Source organism: Micropterus salmoides, unplaced genomic scaffold (assembly GCF_014851395.1).
Source record: "Micropterus salmoides isolate LMB-PRFRI ecotype aquatic unplaced genomic scaffold, ASM1485139v1 Ms_hic_scaffold_23, whole genome shotgun sequence".
In the NCBI taxonomy this organism is placed as follows: Eukaryota; Metazoa; Chordata; class Actinopteri; order Centrarchiformes; family Centrarchidae; genus Micropterus; species Micropterus salmoides.
Window position 1 is genome coordinate 4,805,500 of NW_024041484.1, and position 21,422 is coordinate 4,826,921.

General features: G+C 38.5%; 1 protein-coding gene and 1 long non-coding RNA gene across 2 annotated transcripts in view; one reads left to right on the forward strand and one right to left on the reverse strand.

Annotated features, from left to right (window-relative positions):
* Positions 1 to 7,163: 7,163 nt before the first annotated feature.
* The window catches only part of LOC119918134 (cytidine monophosphate-N-acetylneuraminic acid hydroxylase-like), a 51,657-nt gene continuing 37,398 nt past the window's right edge, over positions 7,164 to 21,422 (forward strand). Inside the window, exon 1 of the mRNA XM_038738686.1 lies at positions 7,164 to 7,263. The gene's annotated coding sequence lies outside the window, so the exon portion shown is untranslated. The remainder of the gene's footprint in view (positions 7,264 to 21,422) is intronic.
* Positions 11,540 to 15,693, reverse strand: LOC119918135. The gene is made up of 3 exons (XR_005447396.1): positions 15,358 to 15,693; positions 14,682 to 14,761; positions 11,540 to 12,609 (listed from the first exon to the last, which is right to left on the reverse strand). It is a non-coding gene; the product is annotated as an uncharacterized LOC119918135 (long non-coding RNA).

Consider the following 21,422-nt stretch of genomic DNA (forward strand, 5'->3'; position numbering starts at 1 on the left):
TCTCAGTGCTGCATTCGACACGGTTGACCACAACATATTACTAGACAGACTTTAAAACTGGGTTGGACTTTCTGGCACAGTACCAAACTGGTTTGAATCCTACTTAAAGGACAGGGACTACTTGTGTGTCTATAGGTAATCGCACATCTGAGCTGACAAAAATGACATGTGGAGTTCCCCAAGGCTCCATTCTGGGGCCTCTTTTGTTTAACATTTACTTGCTTCCACTGGCTCAGATTATGGAAAAACAACAAAATATGCTACCATTATTATGCAGATGACACACAGGTTTACACAACCATATCACCAGGGGACTATGACCACATACAAGTGCTGAGGAACTGTATTGAGCAGGTCAACGATTGGATGTGCCAGAATTTTCTTCAGTTAAACAAGGATAAAACTGAAGTTATTGTTTTTGGAGCCAGGGAGGAACTATTGAAAGTCAGTGCTCAGCTTCAATCCGTAATGTTAAGAACCACAAATCAAGCCAGAAATCTTGGTGTAGTCATGGACTCAGACCTGAATTTGAGGAGCCATATTAAGACAATTACAAAGTCAGCCTACTATCACCTGAAAAATATATCAAGGATTAATAATAATAATAATAATAATCTTTATTTGTAGAGCATTTTTCAAAAAACAAGTTACAAAGTGCTTTAACAAGTGTAAAGACAATAATACCCAAAAGACAGTAATACAAAATCAATACAAGATAAAAGCAAGAAAACATTGAAAAGACTAAAATACACGTTTAAGATAAATATAAAATTTGTAAAATAAAATAAAAGGGATAAAATAAAGTCAAATAAGATCATGAAAGGCTCTCCTATAAAAGTATGTTTTAAGAAGGGACTTAAAAGAGTTCACTGACTCAGCTGACCTGATTTCCTCGGGCAGGCTGTTCCAGAGCCTCGGGGCCCTGACAGCAAACGCTTTGTCCCCTTTAGTTTTCAGTGGAGACTCTGGAACAGACCTCTGCCCGAGGATCTCACGGTACCTGCTGGTGTGTATGGGACTAAAAGGTCAGAAATATAACAAGGTGAGAGGCCATGTAGAGCTTTAAAAGTGATCAATAGAATTTTAAAGTCAATTCTAAAACATACTGGGAGCCAGTGTAATGAATCTAAAATAGGAGTAATGAGGTCATATTTCTTTGTTCTGGTTAAAAGCCTGGCAGCTGAGTTCTGGACAGTCTGGAGTCGATCAATAGATTTTTGGGTTAAACAGGTGAAAAGGCTGTTAATCCAGGCTGTAATCCAGGAGTGATGAGATGAAGGCGTATAAATGGTCTCGGTGTCCTTAAAAGTTAACATAGATCGAATTTTTGTTATATTTCTAAGTTGATAAAAACATGATTGAACAAGCTTTGTGGTGTGCTGCTCGAAATTTAAATTTCAAACCAAACACCAAGGTTCTTTGCCACTGGCTTAATGTGATTTACTAGGGAACCAGCAGATGGCAGTATTTGATTTGCCATCTGCTGAGACCCGATGACCAGGATTTCTGTTTTGTCTGAGTTCAGCTGGAGGAAATTATTTGACATCCATTTTTTAACTTCACAAAGGCAGTTGTTAAGTGAACTCAGCATTCCAGGGTCTGTGGATCTGACGGGCAAGTATATTTGTGTGTCATCATGATTAAAGAACTTATGTCTCAGCAAGACCTGGAAAAACTTCCATCCATCCATCCATCGTCAACCGCTTATCCTGCGTACAGGGTCGCGGCTGGAAAAACTTATCCATGCATATATCAGTCTACTCAACTACAGTAACAGTGTCTTTACAGGGCTAAGAAATCCATCAGACAGCTGATTCAGAACGCTGCTGTTTGAGTCCTCACTAAGACCAGAAGGTGGATCATATCACTCCAGTTGTGAGGTCTTTACATTGGCTTCCTGTATGTCAAAGAATTGATTTCAAAATACTTCTATTAGTTTATAAAGCACTAAATGGTTTAGGGCCAAAATACATTTCTGATCTTCTGCTTCGTTACGAACCATCCAGACCTCTCAGGTCATCTGGGGAAGGTTTGCTTTCTGTACCCAGAGTCAAAACTAAACAAGGAGAAGCAGTGTTATTATTAGCAGTTATTATGCTCCATATATTTGGAACAAACTCTCAGATAACTGCAGGTCTGCTGAAACTGTAAGTTCTTTCAAATTAAGACTGAAGAATTTTCTTTTTACCATTGCTTTTTATTAAATTTTTACACAGTAAGAAAGGAGTAGGTAATTGAGTAAAGAGATAATGAGAGTGAGATTGAACAGAGTGAAGGAAGTGGTCTTAAATCTCGTGCCTATGTGATTTGCAGGAACCTCTGTCCACCTGTAAACGCGCAGGTGGGTCCAGAGTATAACTGGATCAAAGTGGCCTGCGGACAGACATGTCCTGGTTTCTCTGTAGTGTCCGAGGGTTTTTGGAGTTTCAGTGGACCCAAAGATTGCTATGGACCCAAGTACAGACTAGCTAGAGAGAGTACTGTACTTCTCTGTTTATTCTCTTTTCAGAATTCAAAATTGTAATTTCCTGGGGCAGAATTAAACAAAAACATGGATTACAACACATTGTTGTATTTTGTTGTATTTATTGAAGGAAGAAAGAAACAGTGCAAAAAGGATTCAGCAGGGTCAGACGTCTACCACTTAAGGCAGAATCAGACATCTGGCCCAGAGCAGAGGATAAACGTAACATAAGAAGCAGGGACAGTGCTCCCTCACACTTCAAAACTCACCTTCCAATGGGAATGGAGACATAAGACATGACAATTTCACAGATGTTCATACCCACACACAAACCCTGTCATGTCCTGGTGGACAGTGTAAGAACGTGACTATAAGTGCAGAATGTTGGATATACAGTGGGGGAAATAAGTATTTGACCCCTTGCTGATTTTGCAGGTTTGCCCACTTACAAAGAATGCAACAATCTACAATTTTAATCATATGTACATTCTAACAGTGAAAGACAGAATCCCAAAGAAAATTCCAGAAAATCACATCATATGAATTTATAAAAATTGATAACCATCTGATGAGGAAAAACAAGTATTTGACCCCCTACCAAACAGCAAGTATTCTGGCTCCTACAAGTCAGTTAGTCTTTCTTTAAGACACAGCCCCAATCCCAACCAATTATCTACATCAAATACACCTGCCTCACCTCGTTACCTGTATAAAAGACACCTGTCAACACCCAAACAACCAGCATCCAACATCACCACCATGGGCAAGACCAAAGAGCTTTCTACGGACATCAGGGACAAGATTGTTGATCTGCACAAGGCTGGGATGGGCTACAAGAGAATCGGAAAGCAACTTGGAGAGAAAAGATCAACTGTCGGTGCAGTTATCAGGAAATGGAAGAAGCACCACACCACCGCCAACCTCCCTCGGTCTGGGTCTCCACACAAGATCTCGCCTCGTGGGGTGTCCCTGATCATGCGAACGGTGAGGAATCATCCCAAAACCACAAGGGGGGAACTGATGAATCAACTGAAGGCAGCTGGGACCACAGTTACAAAAGAAACGGTTGGTAACACACTACGCCGTCATGGATTGAAATCCTGCAGCGCACGCAAGGTCCCCCTGCTCAAGAAGAAACATGTACAGGCCCGCATGAAGTTCGCCATTCACCACCTGGACGACTCAGAAGAGGCCTGGAAGAAGGCGATGTGGTCAGATGAGACCAAAATAGAACTTTTTGGCCTCAACTCAACTCGTCGTGTTTGGAGGGCAAAGAACACAGAGTACAACCCAAAGAACACCATCCCCACCGTCAAGCATGGTGGTGGCAACATCATGCTTTGGGGGTGCTTTTCAGCCAAGGGGACGGGACAACTCCATCGTATTGAGGGGAGGATGGACGGGGCCATGTATCGTGGAATTCTGGACCAACATCTCCTTCCCTCAGTGAGAGAGCTGAAGATGGGTCGAGGATGGGTGTTTCAGCACGACAACGACCCTAAGCACACCGCCAAAGCAACAAAAGAGTGGCTGAAGAAGAAGCACATCAAGGTTCTGGAGTGGCCTAGCCAGTCTCCAGACCTGAATCCAATTCAATCTTTGGAGGGAGCTTAAAATTCGAGTTGCCAGGCGACAACCTCGGAACCTGAATGATTTGGAGGCTGTTTGCAGGGAGGAGTGGGCCAACATCCCTGCCGAAATGTGCACAAACCTTGTCACCAACTATAAAAACCGTTTGACATCTGTGCTGGCCAATAATGGCTTTTCTACAAAATATTAACATGCTGTTTGTCCAGGGGGTCAAATACTTGTTTTTCCTCATCAGATGGTTATCAATTTTATAAATTCATATGATGTGATTTTCTGGAATTTTCTTTGGGATTCTGTCTTTCACTGTTAGAATGTACATATGATTAAAATTGTAGATTGTTGCATTCTTTGTAAGTGGGCAAACCTGCAAAATCAGCAAGGGGTCATATACTTATTTCCCCCACTGTATAATTCAATTCAAATCAGCTTTACTGGCATTTAACAACAGTATTGCCAAAGCTACATATAAATTACATAAGAACAATTAATTTCATACATTTCATTAAATTAGTACATAAAACAGTAAAAGTTGTGTTTGTGTGTGTTAATAAAACATAAAAAATAATAAACATATTTATCAGCATGAATATGAGACAGATCAATTTTCTGCCACCCAATCCTCTCTCTGGCCACAACGTCAACACAATATCCATATCAAAATTTGCTTGTACGTAATTCAATGCTTACAGTTAACTGTTTGAACAAATGCTTCATCAGTTAAGAACAGAAAATTAGCTTTAGCTGTCTTTTTACAAAAAAACTAAACACTTAGGTAATGGCCTGTATGGGACAAGTGAGCAAACCCACTTTGTCACACTGTATGACACACACACACACACACACACACACACACACACACACACACACACACACCTGCCTCTATCAGCATACTTTTTTTTTGCAGGGCACCTATTCTCTCACACTGTGTTACTGTGTCTTTTCTTCTTCCCTGTTTCTACATCTTTCCACTTCTCTTTCTCTTTTTTATAAGTAGGCTACCTCTGGAAGAAGAGGTAAATGCCCTTTAGGTGGTGCTCCAGAGCTATTTGCTATTTAGGGCCCGAGCACGACTGTGCGAGGTCCCTATTGAATTTGTAAAGATTATATTTTTAGGGCCCGAGCATGACCGTGCGAGGTCCCTATTGAATTTGGAAAGACTTTTTCTGCAAAGTAAGCTCCATTTTGGGGACCTGAGCATACTCGAAAACTCACCAAACTTTGCACACATGTCAGAACTGAAAATTTTGTATTTTATGGGTTTCGCGCATGGGCGGGGCAAAATGCCTCGCTAGCGCCACCTAGAAAATTGGAAAAGATTAGCCCCTCGTTCACGTTCAGCCTACATGTACGAAATTTTCTGGGGACATGTATCATATCAAGACGCACAAAAAAGCCTCAAGAACCCATACCCTAAAGTCAACAGGAAGTCGGCCATTTTGAATTTTACGTCAAATTTTGGATGATTTACACACTTCGTACTTTAACGAACTCCTCCTAGGGATTTAGTCCGACCGACTTCAAATTTCTGCTGTGCCTTCTAAAGGCATTGAAGATGAAAAGTTGTGCTATCTGTGAGTTTTCGTCAATTGGCGTGTCCGTGGCGTGGCGTCAAAAATCAACTCTTCGCCATGACACAGGAAGTTGTTGTAACTTAAGTGTACATGCTCACCTGAAACAAACTTTAGGTGCTTGATAACTCTCCCACCCGCTATGGAGGACCGATCCTGACACAGTCAGAAATAAATTAATGCTCAATAAATAAATAAGCATCCAATTAAATACACAATTCCTTCAGTGCGCTGAGGTGTTTAATAGCTCTGAAGACAATACCAGCCATGTCTTCCGTCTCTTTTCACGTAGACGCTCCGACAGACAGTGCTTTCAGTTTGCTGCATGCATGGACACAGAACTGCGGTATAGGGAGAAGAACACGGTCAGCTGGCTGCAGCTAAATCTGGAGTGCACTCGTATTCAATTCTGTATGGTAAATTCAGTTTTAACGGAGCAGAGCGAGCTGACAGGCAGAGTTAGAGACTTTTTCTGTCTGTTTCTCTCTTTACAAAGACGCATGTTGCAGTCAGAGTCTTCTCTGAGATGCGAGCACGACATACAACACAATTTATCAAATTACACAACGGATATACAGTATGAAAATAAGATTGATTGGATTATACTCACAGGAAGTATAAAACCTGTTACATGCGTCTATTAAAAGGAAATTAACACAAAAATGTCAGGGAAATTACTTTACTTAGAATTAAGTACTGCAGTTGTACATTTGAAATACCTTCCTACCTTTCTGATAGGAAGCCTTCTTGAGGTGGTATAAAACATTTCTTCTTATATTCTGATTTGAGCTGTGGACAACTATGACCACATGAATTAAAAAAATTAAACATTTCACTGCCCAAGTCAGCTATAACACAAGTCTTGTTCAGCCTATTTATTTTCATTCATTACACAATATGAATAAGCTATGCAGACAGTTGTAAAGAAAGAACATCTTTTTCTTCTGTTCTCTACTTGTTATAGTTACACAGTATTAGGGGTGTGGGCTGTATTAAAAGTATCCACTGTTCTCCCATGCTCTAACACACAGTAACGATGAAATGTGTGCTGTTCTCACATTCTTCCTCTGTATGTACACATAAACAACAAGGCAGGGAAATATAAAAGGAATTTATTTTATTGTTTGGGTACATTATTGTTCAGTGTACATGCTCACATCTGAAACAAACTTTACGTGCTTGATAACTCTCCCACCCCGCAGACATCTACACGCCAATACCGATTTATATTCATAGCGGCAAGTGCTATGTAGCTCCACATAGGGGACACAGGAAGTGACATATAGCACCTTCATGCGGCGTCGGAACCGCGTAGGAAATTCACAGCCGCACCGGCAGAGCTCCAGAATGTGCAACTCGGGCGGCTCACGCGCGGACGCGCTTATAAGTAAGAGGGCCCGCCCAACGCTGCTTGCAGCTTTAATTATATTTACATTTTGTCTCAGGACAAGTTTAACTCACACAACAGGTGTAGTTTTAGAAGCCAATTTTGCAAAGTGGACAGGAAGTCACACTGCCCCCACCCCTCCCTTCCCTCACTCCAACCCACCCTCCCATCATGCTATATAACAGTGCCTGATAGTAACCATGCAGAAAATAGCTCTAACAAGAACTGCTGATGTACGGCTCTTCCTTAAGAGGGTAAGTGTCTCTTAACATGCTCTAATAATGTTTTACATATGGTAGCTTGTCTCACTGCTTCCTCTCTATCAAAAAACACCTGTTTTATCCGCTGCTTTAATCCCCTAATTTTTTATTTTGTCCTGTATTTTAACTAGGCTAATAGAATAAAGTGATATTATCAGGGGGAAAAAAGTTGTAGCCTAATAATTCGAGAATAAAGTCATAATAAATAGTTTTGTCTGTCTCTGCGTCCCACTAGAGCAGGTTCATGTCTAAAGGTCCGGTTCCTGAACCGAACCAGCGCCAGAAAGATACATTGTGTAGCCTATGTAAACATGATTAAAGGAAATAAAATGGAAATGCAAAGTACTGCAACAGAAGGTGGGAAGTTAGACTGTTGCGGTGAACCCCTCAAATGGTAAGGCAAGAAAACATGAAAGAGATAGAACAAATACTAAAACAACAAATGTGTCATATATAAAAATAATGATTATTATTGACAAATTATTAGGCCTAATATTATTGTTGTTGTCGACACCTTTGTATATGTAGCACATGGATATACTGCATTAATTTATTCATTCAAGGAAATATAGGTTAGGGATTCAGGAAACATAGGATTTGGTACATTAGGTACGTTGAGGTACATTAACGGCCGCCCAACTATATTTGGTGACCATTTTAAGCATTTTGCAGCGAAACACAGAGAAATTATGATCTATTAGGCTACATTATAAGACTCAGACGGTGGATAATTCACAAGCACGGACCAGGTAAAGTGAACACTTTGATGCAGGTGCAACTGGGTACAATGTTGGTTTCGATTGACTTCCTCAGTAACAAGCCTCCTCCGCGGGTGAAAACGGAATCGCGGGTGGAAATCGCCAGTGTATTGTCATTTCCGCCACTTTATAAAACAGCCCACTGCTGATGGAGAAAGTCCCCAGGGCCGATAAATACAGGGAGAAAGAAAGAAAGAGGTAGGGCAAGCTACTGTGTTTGCAGAAGAGGTGTATGTTCCGTGCTTTGTGTGGAGATGTTAGAAGTGAAGGCAAGGAGAGCAGAATTAAGTAGGCTAGTGAGTAATGTTTTTATTCATGTGTGTTCCAGTGTGGAGCGCAGTGTGTGAGAAAACATTTTTTTCTGCAATGTTCTATAGGCTACTGTGTTCATGTATGTTGCTGGAATCGGTAGCCCTGGTCTTCTTGTAGGCTACCATGGGAGGAGTGTGGTAGAGGAAGGAAGAAAACAGTGCACATAAATGTTCTGGTTGGAATTGACTGCATTAGAGACAGACAGTAACAGCAGACAAACAGACAGAGAGCACACAGACTCTTACTTTAATTTAAACATACTCCTGCATGTGTAAATGTGTTTTAAACGTGTGCTCTAATAAACTATTGAGCATTGTGTGCCAGTCACACGAAATGTTACTAATCTGTTACCAAAGATTTGAAAGCGAAATTGGTTAGGTAAATATGTTCTGAAAAATAGCTTGGAACAAGAAATGTTAAATTACAAATGAAAATGCTTTGAGAAAGTTTATTTCCACAATAAGAAAACATGCAATGCAATTTAAACATAGAAGAAACAAATGTGCATTGTCCAAGAAAGTTACTTAAGCGCTTAAGTGCTTTACACAAAACATATAAAAGCAACAGGGAAATATAAAAAATACACATTAAAAACTAATAAAAGTTACAGTGCAGTGTACAATCAGGGTTAAAAGAGTTAAATGGAAAATAAAAACAGGCTGAGGGGTTGAGCAAATAATTGAGTTACAATAATTCTGAAAAGAGAATAAACAGAGAAGTACACTTAATCTACTCTCTCTAGCTAGTCTGTACTCGGGTCCATAGAAATCTTTCGGTCCACTGAAACTCCAAAAACCCTCGGACACTACAGAGAAATCAGGACGTCTGTCCGCAGGCCACTTTGATCCAGTTATACTCTGGACCCACCTGCGCGTTTACAGGTGGACAGAGGTTCCTGCAAATCACTCAGGCACGAGATTTAAGACCACTTCCTTCACTCTGTTCAATCTCACTCTCATTATCTCTTCACTCAGTTACCTACTCATTTCTCACCGTGTAAATATTTAATCAAAAGCAATGGTAAAAAGCTAAAAACAAAGAAAAAAAATACAGTAAATGTTACAGTGCAGTGTAAGTTATCAATCTACTAGTTAAAGGCAGTGGTAAAAAAGAAAAGCAACAAAAAAGCTACTGATAGGCCGGGGCAACCCGCGACCTTCTTGCTGAGAGGTGACAGTGCTAACCATTGCATCACTGCGCCGCCCATTACTGCATTATATTCCATTTTGTTGTTATATTTTGAATTGTCACCTGGCACCTGAATTTTGTGCTGCCATTCTTAGAAATAAAGACATTTACCCCATAAATTATTGCAGAAAATGTCTCGAGAATGCAGGAAATTAAGAGTTTAATGCTCAAAAGCCCCACTCATATATTTCATTAAGGAATATTTATTCAAATTACTGTTAAAATATCTTCTCGTCTTGTTCTCGTGACCACAGTCTTTCATCACGCCTGTATTCTCAGACCTTATGTCACCACTTCTTTTCAAGACAAAGTGACGCTTGCTGTTACATACAGTAGGCCTACTGCTTATATTGTTTCACCATCTGTACACATATGTAGCCTAAGTAGTGAATGTGTATCCGTGGGGATGCGTGGTAAGGTGGGCTGACGTGCTACAGTGCCAGGGCCGAATTTTTGTCCCAGTCCCCCACGCCGCGTGGCGATAGGATAAGACACATGCCTTCTGACAAATAAAACAATTATAAGTCACTTTGGGGGAAAAAGTGTCAGTTAAATGTAATGTAATGTAATGCATTGGTCAAAACTGAGGTCAGTGTCAAAACTCGTCACGCAGTCAGCGTAACAGAAGTGTATGTGGAGTAAACTGAATAATGTTTTCAAACTGCAAAGTGGAAAGCAGGTGATGTGCTTGTAATTTAGGTTCAGGGGGTTGGTACATGACTGACAGGTTGTGGTCGATGTGTTACCATTTACAATTGAGAAAAATTGTATTGCAGCACTGAAACTTTAGGAATTTGCTTTTTGTTTCAATTTATTATTTTTCACAAATAAATTACAGGAAGTGATATAGACAAGGATATTGTAGCCATTCGTGTAGGAGCCATTATACTAAATCTGTTTTGTCCCCCTCACTTTTCTTATGAGTTGGCTCATAGCGGAGGCTTTTTTACTAGTCAATCAATCACACACTCCACACCAGACATAAATAAACGGCTGAAACGCCCCGATAGAAAACGTGCGACACACCGCAAAGGTGGTGCTGAAAAGTTAAGGGAGAGAAGTTCTCTGGCTGGAGGAAGTTCCTCATTACAGACTTTTCTTTTGTGCTGTAAAAATAAGTATTGGCACCTTTCACTTTCCTTTTTTAAAACTGTACTTTTGCTCTTCACTCTAGTATTTTCTTTGGGCCAGTAATCTACTACCTTCTTAACTTCACCAGTCTGTTATCTGTATTTTATTTCATTAACCGTAAAGAGCTGTCACCCAGACTGTGCCGGGCAGTAGCGCCGTAACTACTTTAACTACATTTGTCAGTAGTAGTTTCTCTATCTTAGTGGTAGCGTCGCTATTTTCTGAATCAAATAGCTTTCCTGTAACGAGGCTTTTTTTTATTGGTCGAGTAGCGCGGTAGCTTCTACACACGTTGCATTTTCCCATGCATTTCTGAAGGATCAGTAAGTGACGCCAAGGCCACGCACGGACCTGTATGTGTAGGTGTAGCCGGCAGAAGCGCTTCCACGTACCGATCCTTGGGCTGCTAAAGACGGAGGAAACTTTGATATGTAGTGGCAGGCCCGGGTGAAAAAGAAATATATTTAAGTAGGCCTAGCACTTTTTTTGGATGCACTTATCATATTTTAATTGTACTATACTAAGTGTATATTAAGTGTGTTACTTTTGAACAACTTAAAGTATGTTAAGTGTAATTTTAGAAATACTTAAAGTCAACTTTAAGATAATTGCAATATTAATTTAAAATACCCTTTTGTGCTATACTTGAAGAACAGTTTAAATATATTTTAAATGTGTTCCCTGAACATTATTATTAGCATTTCAGCATTTTAGTAATTTATTACTAGTATACTCCAAGAGCCACTATTAATATCTTGGGAAGCTGCTTTATGAAACCATTCAGTGTGAGAATAATGCATTATTAATGCATTAAAAATATCTTGCAAAATGCTCTTTTTAATAAACATCAGTTTAAAAAAGTATTTTACAACACACACACATACAGACAACTAAAAAACTTTTAATTTTGTGTACATTACAAAAATGAATTCCCGTACATTAAAAGGTACAGCAGCATGTAACACATCTTGAGCAAAATAAATAATCAAATAAAATGTAATCAGTAAAATGATGACATATGACCAGTATTACTGAAAATTACACTATACACATCCCATCATTAATGTTACCCATGGGGGTCCCTCATGCAGTTTGGACACTGGGCACGCCTCAGATGACCTCACGGCAAACCGTGCCACTTCTGACAACATATGCATCACCCTGCCCAGATTTATGCTTAGCTGAGGTGAAAAAGTTGGTGTATCAATATGAAAACAAACTTACTGAATAAATCATGATATACTGTATATCAAATGTGACTTAAATGTCCACTGAAGCTTAAGCTCCTCTAAGAATAATAAAAATAGTGGCAAATGAAAACATCCCTTCCGTGTGGAGCAATGAGGAGGCTGTAACATTCCTACATGAAACAAACAAGAAATCTCATAATTCCAACATGTTTTCCACAAGGTTCTCCATCGTTTGAACTTTGACTGCCCTTTATTGGACATCATCTCATTGTGTCCTCTTCTTATGCAATGGTTTAATAGCGCTGACGTCACCAACTGTTTATCTCAAAGCGCTTCACTTCTAATATTCATATGGCGGTAGTGGATAGATGGAGGAATTTTGTGATGCATCTGGATGGAAACCTGGCTTATTTCCAGGATTGCAATTTTTATTTCAGGTGAATATTCCACAAAATCCATCGTGCAGCTTTAAATGTTCACACCAGGACTTTGGGGGAAAGCCTTTCTCCATCCATTTGCAAGAGCAATTTTTGAATGAATTCATAGGAGTATTTCAGCTCTTTGGGGTAAGCCATGTTCAGTACATAGATGACTCCCAGCATCATTGCACAATACTTGGTCTACAGATCTAATGTTGTCCAGAATGATTCCTCCTTCAACATAAATGTCAATGTCACCATGAGCTGCAACTTCTCCACCCTCCTTGTTGATGACATATATGTGGATTTCTGCAGGTCTCTCTGGATGTCATCTTTGATGTCCTGTATATTTATAGAATATAGGTGACAAAAAGAAAACATGTATTCATGTAATGGATTTTAATGACTTGAAAACTATAAATTTCTTTTTATTTACACTGGTCAGTTAAAAGTACTGAAAATATTTTTGTCAATTAAGGTTCATGTGAATTAACATATCACAGATTTGTGTTTTTATTACATTGTGGAAAATATCCCAACTTTTCTGGAAATGGGTTTTTTATATTTGTGAGGTGTTAAAGATTTATGTCTTCAGTAGTGAACAATGGGCTTGGAGCAGGGACACAGAAGTCAAAATGGACTCACAGATGGTTTGGTGTTTTAATTGAACAATAAGAAAATAATGCCTAATCATTTCAAGGACCAAACTGTTGGTTTAAAATGTTTTAGCCTATATGAAAGACACAGACAAAGCCAAATTTACATTATTCTATGTTGTTTTACACTTCAGGATTTACTTACTCAAAACAAAGTTTGTCAGAGTCTGTTAATAATTATTGGGTGTCTTGAATGCACCAGGATGTGTTTAGAAAATGGTACCTGCTTTGCATTATTAAATTGTTGATTTATATACAAATATTCTCAACCTTATGGCTACTTAGAAGATAAAAATAAACTTTTTAAAATAATGCTTTGGAAAATGGTCAGCGTTAGTGTTAATGCATTTGTCATCAATGGGCTAAAACATAAAAACACTTGTATGATCCTTACGGTCCTCTGTAGTGACATGCTTTAGTGGCCAGAGCATTTTTCAAGTTTTGCAGTAGTTGATTTTAATAAACAGCAGGCTTCCACACTATAATAACTCTAGACCCCAAAACATGACAGCATGTAGACATTGATAGGACTCAGGGCTCGACAGTAACGGTGGCCCGATGGCCCAGGGCCAGTAAAAAGTAACAACGGGACTGTTGAACTAGCAACTCACTGGCCCAATCAAAAACATTAGTATCAAAAAAACGAAAACAAAAAGATCACATTAGCAACTCAACATCTCAGTCGCGAGTTTCAAGTCTTCTTCAACACAGCATGATGTTCATTTAGTAAATTATGGTCCTGTTTAGGGGGAAATAGACGATAATGCAGTGTATGCTTTAGGGCAGGACTACCAAGCTTCTATAGATTATTTCAACGATTCATCGATGCCTCGTTTAAGAAGTAACCCCCCTGTAACGGGATCAGCTGTGCACGTTTATAGGTGATAGATATTTATTAGTCCTTTCGGAAATTCATAGTGTGTCATACAGCAAACCAGACAGCTGCTTTACAAACACAAACATCACCCGAGTGCTATACAAGATATACTAAAGGCGCGTGCAGACTACACGGCTTTCAGCGTGGGCCGATGGCCGTGCCGTTCACACAACTTGCCGCCATATGACGGCAGTCTTGAAGTCGTTGTGGTGTTCACACTACTTGACTGATTGGTGACATGGGGTCACACACACTACAGGAGCAACAGCTAAGGCACCTGATGCTAGTTTCCAAAAGGGATCGTCTGAGCTACAGAGAGAGGGAGGGGAGTTAACACCCAATTAACTCCTGACTGTGAGGTTACAACTCACGGCCCAAAAACCAGAACAACAAACGCATGTGTGCACATTTTCAGCTGAGGACTGCGGCTTACTTTGGCTTCAACTCAACAATCAATCATGATTTCAGTTAAATGCTAAAGTTGCTGTTACTTTTACCTTGTCTGTGGTCGGCTGGCAGAACACCGGCTGCTTTCTGATAAGGCACCGTTGTGCTGTTGCCGAGGCGACAAAAGTGTTGTTTTACGGTGGACGGACGATAACATTACAGAGTTGTTGTTTTCTTTAGCTTGAAATAATACCACACTTTGGACACTTTGTCCCTAGCTGTTTTCTCTCTCTTCCTCCACTTTGCAAACAGCTCCATCATATTCACGTCGTGTTCACAGCGTAAGCGCGATGTGTGACTGTAAGAAATGTCCCTGCGAAACACTGTGCTGTATAGTTACATGGATTAAACAAAGCATCGATGCAAGCATTTTATGAATCGATTTTATCGATGAATCGTTTCAGCCCTAAAAGAGTTTTGTTAAATGCGCTTACCAAAACAATATGAGTTCCCCAAAGAGTTAGGTTCTGGTCCACATCACACCAAGTTAAGATATATCAGACATGAGAAAGACCTGCAATAGAAATAAAAATGAGCAGGAATAAAAAAGAAAGTGTGATATTTATCTTATTCGATTATAAATTACTTTAGAGCAGTTAGAAATTACATCAGAAATTAATGCTTTCAAGGCTTTAGATGCTACAAGCAGACAGAGACGACATTTTATGAAACGAGAGGGGTGGATTGAAGTTTATGGAAATTGTGTGAATTAGGTACATAACAGATTTGGTTTCTTAAATTATCTACCATTATTTGTACAACAATAAACCCCTGTGGTTATTTACACTTTGTCAGATCATATTGTAAACGATTTTTTATAAACTTTGTGAAATCAGAAACAGAAAAATCTCTTCATAATGCCGTCCACAAGCCCACAACATCAACTACAAGTACATTGTGCGACACTATAACTGAGTCAACAAGTCAAGACCCCTTGCTGCTCTTAGTTTTGTAATACAATTTTCTGTCTTCATGCCATATCACTAACTCTATTAGTATTTGTATTTTTCATGTTCCACTTCTATACCTAAAGTATTAGTTTAAAATTGGGAGCAATAAATGCAGTGCCAAAATAATCAGTCTTTGTGTTTAGAGCAGAAACAACTTTACCTGCTAGCTAAACCCACATTCTTATCCCTGTTGTCATCTGCCTACCACTTCAGGTTAACTGGCCTTTCACGGGACTATCGGATGTGGTCGTGCTCTGCTAGTCATCTTATCATCATATCTGAGTGAGGCAACGATCTCAGGAAGCTCTAAAAGAAAAGAAATGCAGTTGCAAATGAGTTTAAATATTCAGTTAGGCCAGTACTTTCACCTAGTTTTGTTCTTCATTATAAACACTGTAATTCTATTCTTATAGCAAATCTTTATTATTATTCTTTATTTCATTTTCTTGAGCTAAGGCAGGAAATTCCAACTGTGGGTTTTGCATTAAGTTGTTTAAAGTTGACAAAGGGTAGGTTCAACTTTTAAAAGTTGAATACTGGATCTATGACCATAAAAATGGACATAAAGTTGAGCAGTATTTTATATAACATCACATGCTATTATAGTGTGTTGTCAGCTATTGCAGGACATAAAACATTATAATTATATAATAAAACAATTCTCACATACCCGTGTACACTTTAACATTGCTGTTATAACTGAGTTATTGGTCACTGTAATGGTTAACGTTACCCCCTCCATGGTTGCAGTGACGAGAAATCTCTAAAAAACAGTGTACTTGAATGAATTTATACAAAAATGACAACTGTGTGATATCTTTACTGACATTATGGGCAGGAATAATAATGATTACAGTGACCAATAACTTCCTGTAAACATGGACATGTGAGTATTAAGGTAGACTATAAAAATGTGAACCTTTAGCACACAGACAGCAACATATTAGTTGCATTTCTTACTCTGATAAAGACCTCATTGGTCATTTTAACAGTGCATGTGCACAGGCCTGACTTGTTAAAATCTCATGCATCAAATTCCAGCAACAGGTTACTGAGATTGTATATTACAGAAATTTTAGTAACATTAAAAATTGCCTTACAGCAAAAAGCAATTAATTACTGTAACGTTAATTGCGTTTATTTTGTAACACGTTTCTCCCAACACTGTTTATAAGGCAGACGAAAGTTGCTGTCTCAATTATGAAGCTGTTAAAATGCTAACTAACGTTAGCTAACAAATATATTAATCCACTTGCTAGCATTAGCTAATGCACACCAGAGCTATCCACCAAGGAAATTATTTTCAAACCCAGAGTGAGCTCAACTTTTGTTAACCTACACAATTGTGTTGTCTTGCTAACAATAATAAACTTACCCTGAAAGACGATTTTTGCTGGCAGTATCAGCGTCTGTCCTCTTCTGCTTGTAACTTGCCAGGCACGCCTCTTTAGCTCTTCTCATATTTAACTTCTGCAGAGAGCTGACCGGATATTCTTCTCTTCTGTGTTCTTTTCTTATTATGTCTGAGGTGTCCACCTTCCACGTTCGAGTCGGTAAGGTAAAACAAAGGAAACCTAAGAAACAAAATCATTTCTGGCCCAAAATAGCTTCCCTCTCCCAGCGACAGTAAAAACGTTAACTTTCGTGAAGCAGACTTTCACGCTGTATGATTGGGTCGTCGATTTGAAAACCTTGATTCTGATTGGTCCAACTGAATGCACTGCTAGTGGGCTGGGCGGGAGGGCACACTTCACCCCTCTGTACACATGTGTTTACTGTTTACACACAGAAACAAGTATATTTACATTGTGATTTAAAGTATGCTTATTTCTATATGTTGTTGTTTAAATTAACAGCATGTGCTGCTTCCTTCTTGGCCAGGTTACCCTTATGAAAGAGGTCCCTGATCTCAACTAGCTATTTACCTGATTAAAAAAAATTAAAAGAAAGACAAGGAATGAAAAAAAATTATAATATGCTTTTGAAAAATACATTTTAATGTTAAAAAAATATGTTTTAAAACTCATACTTTTGGAAATCAGGCTGAAACATGTGGCAATTACATAAATAATTACAATATTTTGCAGTAGCCTACACAATGAAGCAAATTTGGCATAAATATTTTTAACCCACTGAAAGTGTAATTGTTTGACAATGTACTTCCGCAAAGTACACCTAAATAGTATTTACCAAGAGTTAAATAAATATATTTTTAATAAATAGACTAAAATGTTGTAAAAAATATACTTTTATTTAAGCATATTTATTAAAGGTTTAATTAACTATATATTTATTACCAATTTATTCAAAGTATACTTTTGAGAAGTATGTTAAAGCTCAGGAGAATATATCTTTAATATACTTGTAGTAAGCATGTTAGGAGTATAAATGTACTATAAGCATACTATGTGAATTTCTAGTATATTTTCAGTGCCTTTAAGAGCACTTCTTTTTGACTGGGGGGCGGAGCTTCTGTGTAGTGAAGCTTCATTTAATGTAGAGTAGCTAGTAGCTTAGCTCACTACATCTTCCAAGTAGCTTGCCCAACACTGCATTTAGAAAATCAGGCAACTGTCTTTTCAGCCTTAAACTGAAAAGACAGTTTAAGGCTTTATTGTTCTACTATTACAACTGAAATCCAGAGAGCACACATCACCACCATGGTGACCATGTAGAAAAAACTGAGGAGGATGAGCTTGGAAGTTGTATGGAGAGCTACTAAACATAGTCAAGAACTCACGTAGTAAAAATGCTTTGTTAGGCCAATGGCATGTCGTCAGAGTTTACATTGAAGACAGTTCTGTGTTCACAAACATTTGTTGCAGGAAGAGTCAGGGCCAAGTGAGACACAGGAAATATCCCAGACAGCTCAAAAGTGCAACATTAGGATAACTAAATACATTTGTTCCCTGGCTAGCTACATTACAATTTTTCAATTCCTAACAAGCGTTTACCTGAACTTAAGATACTTTATCAAAACTCTTAACACAGCAACACACCTACCTCACATGATTAGTCAAATTGTACATTTTCTGCTCAAAACCACATTTTGTTCTTTAAACACCAGCTCTACATTTCAAAATGCAAAGTAACATAATCTACATACACAAACTCTATCAAAACACAGCAAACCTGACTCAAAATCAAATCCAGACCAGATCAATCATAGCACACCGACTTTCTAAATACAAACAGTTGATGGCATTACAAAAACTGCTGTACTTTTCATGTCTCAGCTCTACCTGCACACAGTAGACAATGTGAAATCTATTGTTTTTTTGTAATTCAGTTTCCTTTTACTGTAAACCATCCTACATTTTTGGCTTGAGGGTCAAATGTGTGCATTTTTGGCAACAAACTATGTAAGTGTCATCTTTACTTTATAGAATGTTGAGTAGGAAAAAAATGTAAGTGACAGAATTACAGAAGTAAAAGCAGTAGTATATTAAGGTCAGCTTTGCGTGCTCCCGCGAACCCCCCTGCCGCACGCTCTCGTGAACGCGCATAGATCGGGGGTGGGGATGTCACGGGGGGGTAGGTGACACGGGGTTTTCCATTTAAGGCCCCTATGAAAATCATGATGATCAGTTATTATCCCTCTATATGCAACAAAGTTATGTTAGATATAGTGTATTATAATCCTTGTGCCTCACCAATATACTGGGAGAAATTTTAAAGCATATAATGCAGTAAAAAGCTGTTTCAAATGCGTGAGTGATTATTTTCTCTTTTCGTTTTTGTTTTAAATTTTCTCAGTAACAAGCTGTTTCAAATGTGTGAGTGATTATTTTCTCTTTTCGTTTTTGTTTTAAATTTTCTCAGTAACAAGCTGTTTCAAATGTGTGAGTGATTATTTAGGCTATTCTTTTCGTTCTTGTGTGACTCCTAAGGACAGCAATTGCGATAACATCCTGCGATGCCAGAGAGGAGAAAAAGAGCATTTATTTCATTGAAGTAACATGGTGACTTACATAGAAAGGAGAAGAAAAGATTCTTAAAATTGTCTCCTTTTAGGATAGTAGATTGGGTGACATCTATCTCAGCTTAAATCACATCCTAATGTCGGAAACTGGAAAAAAGACGTTGGTTACTTTTACTGTTTTTAGAATCCACTGACGATTAAACTATTTCAGTAACAAAGCGTTTCAAATGTGTGAGTGATTTTCTTATTGATCGTGGATTTGCATTCTTGTTTGATTCTTAACTTATAGACTGAGGTCTGCATAAACAACAGTTAAAGAAAAGGTGTAGGGATTATCGATGCTGTGCTAAAGCACATTTCTTTACTCGAGTCTTTTTAAGACTTTGACCTCGAAGTTACATAGATATCCCTCAGAAAGAGATGGCATACTCAGGTACTGCCATGCAGGTTTAAACTCATGCTGATGTTCGCTGCTGATACACTTCGGCTTCCAGTAGAAGTTGAGCTTAAAGGCGGTCCCTCAGTATTCCCATGATGCAACGCGATGAAGAGAGTTTTGTTAAGTCTCCTATTTGTTTGGAATACGAAAGTTACTTTGCAATTTATGCTATTTTAAACGTGCATGCTTATAAAGTAATGTTTTTGTTAGTAGTAATTCTTGTGATAGTTTACAGTGAAGAGTGAAGGGAATGTTTCATTTTATAAGTACAGCCGCACTGTGTAATTCAGAAATTGTGTGTCAACTGCATGTATTTCACACGAGTGATTATTTTCTCTTTCTGTTCTTGTTTTAAACTTTCTCTGTAACAAAATGCGAAATAATATACAATGTTTTAAAAGGTAAAATTCCTTTAAATAAGACACAGGATCAAACATTAGAAAGAAGAATGCGGGGATTAGACTAATCGCCAATAAAAAGGTTTGCGCTTCTAAGAAAAAGAAGACGATGCTTAAACAGTCTGGCGGTTTTCTTCTTCTCCCCCTCCTGAGTATCGCTGTGCCTTTTATAACAATACTTACACAGACAAACTTAGATGACTATGGAGTGTATGCACAAAAAATGTTTCTAGTACCTAAACAACAGCTTGCTTTTTTAAGAAGACCTCTGGCACATGAGTCTATTCGAGAAAATTGTTGAAAATTATTTGGATCGTACTATTAAAGACATTGTTGATCAGAAGACTGAAGATCTTCATAAAAAAAACAAAAAAATAGACCTGAACACACTAACTTTGTCAATGCCGGTCGGAGCAGAAGAATCAAGAAGTAAGAGATTTTGTTTTTGAAGAAGTTTTAAAAAACATACCAAAAAACAGCAGGAATAAAGCTCAGCATATTTTGGATAAAATGTCCTCCTCAAAAAACATATCTGCATGGACTGAACGTGGGGAGTTTGTGTTTAACAGTAATGTTATTAAAGGGTCTCATGTGTATGATTTGATAAGAGGAGTAACTGCTTCTCACAGCGTGTCTGACAGCCAGAGACCTACAGGTTGGCTAGAATGAACATAGCTTTATCAGTTGTGCCAAATCAACAGGTCAAAAGAAAAATTGACGAGTTTAAGAAAAAGACTTATTACAGGACCATCTACACCTCTTGTTACCAGAGGGCATCAATTAGCAAACAATGAAACAAGTCAATTTGTATCTCCTGAAATGCGATTGAGTGATTGGATAACTTTTTAATTGTATATCGTTATTGGTTTTAAATAAATACAACAGAGGTCACTAATAGGCGGACCGCGGTCCGGATCCGGACACAGCCACTGTCCTTTCCGGACTGCAGACCTACTGCCGATTTATTAATGAGACTTACTACCTCGTGACGGAGCGTTTCTATTTTAACCCTCGCAGCTTTTATAGCATTTACTGTACTGGTTTCACGGCCCAGGAAACTCACAGACCAATCGCATGTGCTCCAATCGTCTCGTGTAACGCTGCTCAGCCAATCAAATCTGTGCATTGCGATGCTTGTGAGTCGAGTCCGCGAGATTCACCAGAGACGTTTTGGAAACACACCAGTTTGATGTGAAAACTGACTGAAATATTATTTGATTTGACAGTCCATTGTTGACTAAAAACACATGTTGATACAACTATACGTTATGGTACTGAATGATAACGCAAGTTAGTCGCTTTGATGTTCCGGACCTTTGTGTTGGGAAATTTTCTCTAACTGGACCTCTTTGAATTCTTATTGAATACCCCTGAAATACAAAGAGACATAACTTTATCATTTCAAAGTGTTTTTATTTATATCACCAGAAAAGAATAACAAAGAACATTGTGGTACACGTTTCAAT